The sequence below is a fragment of the Medicago truncatula genome, chromosome 2, assembly GCF_003473485.1.
Source record: "Medicago truncatula cultivar Jemalong A17 chromosome 2, MtrunA17r5.0-ANR, whole genome shotgun sequence".
In the NCBI taxonomy this organism is placed as follows: Eukaryota; Viridiplantae; Streptophyta; class Magnoliopsida; order Fabales; family Fabaceae; genus Medicago; species Medicago truncatula.
The window spans coordinates 6,084,923-6,094,583 of record NC_053043.1 but is presented as its reverse complement, the minus strand read 5'-3'; positions in this window follow the sequence as shown (position 1 = coordinate 6,094,583).

Sequence of the window (9,661 nt, the reverse complement as noted above, 5' to 3'; positions counted from 1 at the left end):
ATCAAGTCGTCAATTCTAGGAAGCGGATATCTGTTCTTGATCGTAACTTTGTTCAACTGACGGTAATCTATACACAATCTCATACTACCATCCTTCTTCTTTACCAACAACACCGGTGCTCCCCAAGGCGAAACACTGGGTCTTACAAACTTCTTATCTAACAGGTCCTCCAACTGTTTCTTCAACTCAGCCAACTCAGAAGCTGACATACGGTACGGTGCCATCGACACCGGCTTAGTTCCTGGAACAAGATCAATTGAAAATTCAACCTCCCTCTCCGACGGTACATCAGGAATCTCATCAGGGAACACTTCTGGGAATTCATTCACTACCGGTAAACCATCAACCACAGCTTGATTTTCTAACGACAATTGTGCCATTAGAGAATACATCAGGATACCATCACGTTCAAACTGTTTCATCTGTTTCGTAGACAGAAGCTCAACCTCACCTTCTTCTTCAGCAGAAGAGAAATGTACCGTCTTACTAAAGCAGTTGATATGAACCCGATTATATTCTAACCAATTCATACCAAAGATAACATCCATACCCGTCAACGGCAGGCAAACTAAGTCAATCACGAAATCTCTACCAAACATAGAAATGGGACACCGCAGACAAACAAGAGAAGTGGTTACTGAACCCTTAGCTGGAGTTTCAACAACCATTTCCCCTTTCATATCAGATATATCCAAACCCAACTTATAAGCACATTCAATAGCAATAAAACAGTGAGTAGCACCAGTATCAATAATAGCAATTAAAGGAGTACTATTAAAGAAACAAGTACCTCTGATAAGTCGGTCCTCATTAGGAGTCTGCGTACCAGTCAAAGCAAACACCTTCCCACCAATTCTAGTCTTCTTCGGCTCAGGACACTGCGAACTAATATGGCCTTCCCCATTGCAGTTGTAACAGACAACGTCCCCACGCTTGCATTCAGCTAAGTTGTGACCCTTCTGACCACACCTGAAGCACTTTCTATCATCTCTACCACAAACATTACTCTTGTGGCCTTTCTCGCCACACTTGTAACAAACAATCTCAGCTGGAGCATCTCTCCTCTTGGGCCTCCTATCATCACCCATCCTCTGCTTTCCCTTGTCGGCAGGAGCACTGTAAGGCTTAGGACGATTCTGTTGTCCCTTACCCCTCCTGTCACTCATAATCTTATAATGAGCCTTAGTGTCTTCTTCATAAATCCTACACTTGTTAACCAACTCAGAAAAGACTCTGATCTGTTGATATCCAATGGCTCTTTTGATGTCAGCCCTCAGCCCATTCTCAAATTTGATACACTTGGAGAACTCAGCCGTCTCCGCACTATAATGAGGATAGAATGTGGCAAGCTCCACAAACTTTGCAGCATACTCTGTGACAGACATGTCACCCTGTTTCAACTCCAGAAATTCTATCTCCTTCTTACCTCTGACATCTTCTGGAAAATACCTGCCTAGGAACTCCTTCCTGAACATGGCCCAGGTAACCACAGCATCACCCTGTTCCAACACAGGCAGCAAACTCACCCACCAATCATCAGCCTCCTCAGCTAGCATGTGCGTCCCAAACCGCACCTTCTGAACCTCGGAACACTGCATGACCCTGAAAATCCTTTCAATTTCCTTCAGCCACTTCTGAGCACCGTCAGGATCATACCTACCCTTGAAAGTTGGTGGATGATTCCTCAGGAAAGTCTCAAGCATCCTGGTTCCATCACCACCAGTCTCAGCCTTAGGTTGCTGTTGAACAGCTTGAGCTACAGCCTCAAGCGCAGCAACAAGAGCAGCATCACTACTTCCAGTCATCTCGAGATTCTACACGACAAACAACAACTCAGAACAACGACAAAAAGCAACAATAAAGTTGACACTCTATCCTAGGTGGCTCAACAAGACTCTACTACTTGGCCGGACGGACCAACCTGCTCTGATACCAATTTGTAACACCCCGTTACCCAAAAGTAATAAAATAACAATTAATCATCAGAGTTAAACACCATACGGGCATGCTACATCACCATTTCTAAATTTCTTAAATAGAAAATAAAACTATTTAATTCAACATGTTTAATAACTTCCAAAAATTATGCAGCGGAAAATTTGCATTTTAAATAACCACAACAACGGTTAAAATTCTTCAAATAATATCTTGGCATAAAGCCTAACAACAACATCAACCATCAAAGGGCCACATCATCAAGTTCCAAAATTGATACATAGGAGGAAAACAACAAATAAATGAATAACAGATCCCATCCCACGTATCAGAGCCCTAGACACGACACTGAGCCACCACCAACTACTCAGGATCACCTGCAAGTTACCCATAGGAAGGGCAACATTTTCAAGCAGAAGGGGTGAGATTCACAACAACAAATATAGATATTAAAATCATCAAATGAATCTAACACCCTATAACTTCAAATATATTAACTTGCAACCATCAATATTTATTCACAAGCCACAACAACATCAACATCATAATCCACGTAGCAAGTATGTATACAATGTACATATTACTAATCACATCAACAACACACCATATTCACAAAGAATACATATATATATAAATGTACATACTTCCTCAACCTCATCAATCAGATAGTAACTGAAATGACAACCACGACTCATGCAAATGACATGACCACTGCTAAGACACTATCTTAGACTTCTTAATGAGATGCAATTATGCATGTGGTACCAATCAGGACCGAGGCCCTCACCGCTTTTGAATGGTTAAAGCATTCATCAGGACCGAAGCCCTCACCGCTGTTTGAGTAACTAGTACTCCAGGACCGAAGCCCTCACCGCTGTTTTTATGCATATGCAATGGACCTACTGTGTATATCTACATACAACTGACCATGCAATGCAACTCCATGTGACTCCACTTAACTAACATGTATGATTAACAATTAAACATACAATGCATTCATCATCATCAATCAGCATCAAATCCAGCAATTCAATCAATCAAAATAATGCATAATTACATGAAACTATGCTCAACACAACAACATTAAGGTACTACCATTCAAACACGAAATTCAACATTCAGGAACTGAGTAGCTCGCCTCGCGAGCACATCTGCTCGCCATGGCGAGTTCACAAAAACACTAGCTCGCCATGGCGAGTTCAAGGCGAACTCGAGGCGAGTGAAAATCAGGTACTCTCGGGAAAAGTGACATTTTCTCACCCAAACTCCAATTCTAAGCTCCCTATTCATCTTTTTAACCTAAAACTTTCACCATTCATCTTTATTATCATCTAGGTACCTTAAACCATCCCCAAAACATCTTATAACAACTTTTCAAAATTAAGTTTTGTCTGGGCTTACTCGCCATGGCGAGTTGGACTGCTCGCGAGGCGAGCTATGAAGTTGCTCACTCGCCATGGCGAGCACAGCTACTCGCGAGGCGAGCGATGAACTTCTGTACGGGCAGAAAACTGGTTTTACCCAAAAATCCCATTTTTCTTCCAATCACTCCCCAAATCAGTTTACAGATGCAAATTAACTTTCTGTGTGCAACTAGAACCTATTTCTAACATCAATTTCATGCTTACAACTTCAAAAACAACAAATTCATCATAAAACCCAAAATCCCCAATTTTTACCAAAACCTATTAAACTCAAAATCAGACTTTAAATTCTATACTATTGAAGTAAACCTCACCCTTACCTTAGAAATTGAAGAAGAAATGCACAGCAATGATCAATTCTTGGTTCTCTCTTGCTCTTCCCTCCTTTCTCCCAAAACTGTCAGTTTCACGTAAAAGTGTTTCTGACTCTAACTTTCTATCTTAACTGCCTTCCCAACTCCCCTTTATTAGACTTAACTCCTTTAATTTCAAGTAACTCCTATTATTTCCCCAAACCTCAAAATAATTACTATTTCATACTTATTTTAATTATTATATAATAAACCATATATTAAAATAATACATCACATAAAACATCCAAAAATCACATATATATAAATACATGCATATACTCCACATAAATCACCAACATCATATATAATAATATATATATATATATATACTCCACATAATAAAATAATTAAATAAATAACTAGGGCGTTACATATGCCCTGGAATGCCTTGTCATTCAATCTGTTGAGGGCTCATGCCCTGGAATGTTAATCATTCAATCTGTGGAGGGCTCATGCCCTGGAATGTTCATCATTCAAATTGTTGGGGGCTTATGCCTCGGAATGCTTAGTCATTCATTGAGTTGAAAATAGTACCCTGTCGTTCGTTGTCGTTGATGTAGTGGATGATGTTGTCGTTGTCGTTGATGGTGATATTGTCGTTGTTGTAGGTTGTGTTGTGGTCGTTGTTGTTGAGGGAGATATTGTTGTTGTGGTCGAGTTGTTGTTGTCGTTGTTGGTTGATTTAGTAAGAGTTATTAAAGTCGAAGAAGTATGAATATTATTGTTGACTTATATGTTGCTTATTACGTTATTTAATTAAGTTGATGATTTATATATCTATTATTATTGTTTGTGAATCTCACCCCTTCTGCTTGGAATTGTTGCCCTTCGTATGGGTAACTTGCAGGTATTTAAGTTTATTAGAAGTGGTGGCTCAAAGTGTCTAGGGCTCTGATACGTACGGGATGGGATTTTCTTATTGTTTTTCATTCCTATGTATCAAATTTGAATATTGCTGACGTAGCCCTATGGTTGTTGAATTTATGTTGATAAGGCTTTATGCCAAAAATTTAATTATGGAGATTTAAACTATTGCTATCGTTGTTTTGATGCAAATTTTCCGCTGCAAATTTAATAATGACTTGAAGGATGTTTATTAAATAGATTTTATATTCTATTTAAGAAATTTTGAAAATGTAGTGTGACATGCCCGTTCGGGAATTACTCTGATGCATGAGTTATTAATTAATGGATTTTTGGGAAACGGGGTGTTACAATTGGTATCAGAGCAGGTTGGTCCGTCCGACCAAGTAGTAGAGTCGTGTTGAGCCACCTAGGATAGAGTGTCAACTCTAATGTTGTTTTGTTAATTGTTCTGATTGTTGTTTGTGGTGCAGGGTCATGTTTTAGAGGTATATTTTCGAGGACGAAAATTCTAAAGTTGGGGAGAGTTGTAACGCCCCAATTTTATTTAATTATTTTCAGTTATTTAAAGTCCTTTATATGATTTTTAAATCATTTATGTTGATTTGTGGTGTGGTGTATTTTATTAAATGGCTATTTTTAGTATTTAATAGAATAAGTGAGAAATAGGATTTAATTGGAGTTTGGGGGTTTTACGAGAATTAAGTAAACTTAGGGGAGTAAAGTGAATATTGGGAAGATTATATTTATAAAAGAATTAGAAAATAGAAGTGAGGAAAGCAGTTTTTACGTACAACAGAGAAAAGGGAGAAAAGTCAAGAAAAGGGAAGAGAACCAAGAAGGGCTGCGATTTCGATTATCTAAGGTAAGGGTGAGGCTAACTTACATTAATTTTAGTGTATATGATTCTGATTATGTTTTAACCAAAGTTATGAATAAATTTGGAGAATTGGGAATTAGGGTTATGATGAGAATTGATGATTAAACGATGGAATTAGGGTGAATTGATGTAGAAATGATGAACAGACCTTAAATGTTTCATATATTGATGTTTAGAATCAGTTTTAAGGTTAGAACAATGGGTTTGGGTGAATTTTTGAGAAAAACTGTAACCTGGCCGTACTGTTATTCATCGCTCGCCTCCCGAGTGATGATCCTCGCCATAGCGAGTGATGAAGATCATCGCTCGCCTCGCGAGTTGCATTTCGCAGCTCGCCATAGCGAGCAAGTTTACTCGCCGTGGCGAGTGTGGGCAGAGAGCTTGCAAGATTTCGTGTTTTTGAGCTGTGAGTTTAACCTTGGGTGTTTATGAGGGCCTGAACATATACCTTAATGATTAGGCAAAGTTTTAGAATGAGATTGAACTTGGAATGGTGTCAGAATGGAATGGTGAGTAGTTTACCCTAACTCGCCATGGCGAGTAGAGCCTCTCGCCTCGCGAGTTGTCCCATTTCAGAAGCCTTGTTTAGGATTTGGCGATCATTTGTCGCACGTGATGATATGAGTAGACCCATGAGGTAGGGGAGAAGTTATTCTTGATTATACGGAGATTCAGAGAGGATGTTTATAATGTTTAATGACGTCGACTTAGGTTGAGGAACAATGAGGGGATAGTTATATAATATGAAAGATGTTGATATGAGTCCTACTTGTTGTATATGATGATTATTATTATTGTTGCCTCGCTGCTTGTTATTATATGTTGCTGTTGATTGAATATGATTTGCTGCTGATTGTTGGTGTATGCATACATGCATTCAATTGGATTATACAAGATGTTGGTTCAGGTTGTAAGGTTGCAAGTTGTCGTTCTAAGTAACGGAGTCATAGATTGTTGATGTTGACCAAGTTGGGGAGTAAGTCATAAGTTATTATGCACAGTCGTTGTCGTTGTTGTTGCCTATGTTGTCGTTGTCGTAGTTGAGTTGTATGCTGATATACACAAGTGGAGTCCTTTCATGATTAGGAAACTGTTGAGGGCTCATGCCCTGGAATGCCTTGTCATTCAATCTGTTGAGGGCTCATGCCCTGGAATGCTCGTCATTCAACCGTTGAGGGCTTATGCCCTGGAATGCCTTGTCATTCAATCTGTTGAGGGCTCATGCCCTGGAATGTTAATCATTCAATCTGTGGAGGGCTCATGCCCTGGAATGTTCATCATTCAAATTGTTGGGGGCTTATGCCTCGGAATGCTTAGTCATTCATTGAGTTGAAAATAGTACCCTGTCGTTCGTTGTCGTTGATGTAGTGGATGATGTTGTCGTTGTCGTTGATGGTGATATTGTCGTTGTTGTAGGTTGTGTTGTGGTCGTTGTTGTTGAGGGAGATATTGTTGTTGTGGTCGAGTTGTTGTTGTCGTTGTTGGTTGATTTAGTAAGAGTTATTAAAGTCGAAGAAGTATGAATATTATTGTTGACTTATATGTTGCTTATTACGTTATTTAATTAAGTTGATGATTTATATATCTATTATTATTGTTTGTGAATCTCACCCCTTCTGCTTGGAATTGTTGCCCTTCGTATGGGTAACTTGCAGGTATTGAAGTTTATTAGAAGTGGTGGCTCAAAGTGTCTAGGGCTCTGATACGTACGGGATGGGATTTTCTTATTGTTTTTCATTCCTATGTATCAAATTTGAATATTGCTGACGTAGCCCTATGGTTGTTGAATTTATGTTGATAAGGCTTTATGCCAAAAATTTAATTATGGAGATTTAAACTATTGCTATCGTTGTTTTGATGCAAATTTTCCGCTGCAAATTTAATAATGACTTGAAGGATGTTTATTAAATAGATTTTATATTCTATTTAAGAAATTTTGAAAATGTAGTGTGACATGCCCGTTCGGGAATTACTCTGATGCATGAGTTATTAATTAATGGATTTTTGGGAAACGGGGTGTTACACTAATCTCTGTCAATTCTCTCATCGTATCTTATTCATCAAAATACAATTAATAAAAGAGAGAGAAAAAAAAACAGAATCAAATAGAGATGCTTGCGAGAAAGAAAGAAAGAAAAAAAAATAGAATCAGTGATGTTGCTTGGTGTGGCTGCCTGGCTTTAATTTTTTTTCATGTTGTTCATTTTTTCCCCATTGTATCTAAAGAATCCATACTAATCAAAACACATACACATATTGATTCAAACACCAGATTCATCTCTTCATCATCAAATAGTTGTTGAATAAATTCATACAACAACAAACCCAACCATCTAAAATTATTCATACAACAACAACTAACACAAAATCAAACGAAAATTCATTCATTCTCATCATCACCTCTCTTTGTTTTCAAACAACAACAAGTTTTAATTTGAAGACAAAAACGAGTTTTTGGATCTCAGACAAAATCGAAATCAAAAGTGTGGAGTTCAAAGGGGTTGATTTTAGATTTTGGATCTCAAACCAAAAACGAAAAGGTGTTATATTGAAATTAATTAATGAGAAAAAGGTTTTGATTTTGAGAATTTTCTTATGTTGATGTATCGAAGGAAAAGAAGAAGGAAGATGAAGATAAGGAGTTGTCGTTGCTGTATGGAACGAAAAAAGAAGCAAGGTGGAGATAAGGAAAACGAGAGAGAAGAGCGAAGGAAAGTAATAGTTTTTTTTTTTTTTATGAATATTTTTTTCTGGGCTTTTTTTCATGAATCTTCTAAAGATGATGAAGAACACAAGGGAATAAGTTTATTTTCTGGATATTTTTTTGCCACGTGAGCTCTTACTAACTGAAGTTTTAATTATTTGAGGAAGGGATTTATTTGGCAAACGGAGGAAAAAATAAGGAACTAAAACGCCAATTTTATTAATTGTGGGACTAAAATGAAAACATGAAATTAAATAAGGGACCAAACGATCTAATAAGCCTATATTTTATTTTAGGCTTATTTGATCCAATAGTCCCTCAAATAATTTGAAGTTTTCATTTTGATCCCACAATTAATTAAAAGTACGTTTTGATCCTTCATATTTTCCTCTATTTGCCAAATAAATCTCAACAGTTAACTTTAACCCAAATGATGTCTACGGTGGACCAACCTTAAGAGTGATCTACCATAGATCCTATTAATATTTTTAATTTAAACCGTTTGATCTTTTTTATTAAAAGATGAACGTTATATCATGCATGTCTACTGTATCTTCCATGAGTCAACAACACTTAACTTTTTTTCCCATTTCATCATCTTCACCCCTCTAACCTTCATCGTCTTCTTCATACAACCTCATCAATATTCAAACTCAACCCAGAAAATCCAGCAAATCATTAAAAAACTCAACCCAGTTTATTATTTATAAACACATCCATCTAAAAAAACATAACCAAATTCGGATTACAGGGGGAAAATAGATTCGTAACGACCTCGAATCCTTTCTCTTTTCACCTCCGTGATTCGTAACATAGAAAAGGTTCTCCATAATTTTTTTTTCTGCAATGCATTCTTCAATACCCGAAACCGACGATTCCTACAATAACGGTTACAATAAATTGCAGAGAAACAGTAAACGAGAGTGGGGTGTTCGATAATATTGTCGGTAGAGAGGTTGCTGACTTCGTTTTTGTTGATGGGCATTGATGGATTTGGATCTAGATTTTGTAGAAGAAGTGGTGTAGTTAAATAAATTAAAGAAAGGGTGGGTTTTTTTGGTGAGTTTGTAGAATTTGAATCACCAATTTTAAAAATCACAAGTTCTTTTCTCCTCTTCTTCTCCAGCGATCACCAACACAACATCTTCTACAAACTCAAATAAAAAACCCAAACAAGATAAGAAGAAGATAAACAACAACAACAACAACAACAACAAGAGCAGTGAAATTGGTGATTCAAATTCTATATTAAGGTCATTGATGGATTTGCTTCGTTTTTGTTATGACCATTGATGGATTTGCTTCGTTTTTGTTGATGGTCATTGATAGAACCAAACGACCCTTGGTGAGTTAAGAAAAATTACATGCTCTAGCCTCATTAAGGTCTAATTTTCATAACCCTGGTTATTGCAAAACATCTTCCATACTTATGGCTTGAACTTCCTGCATGTTCGACCATTATCTTCATCTTACATATGAAATTCTTTGACGATGCCTTTCT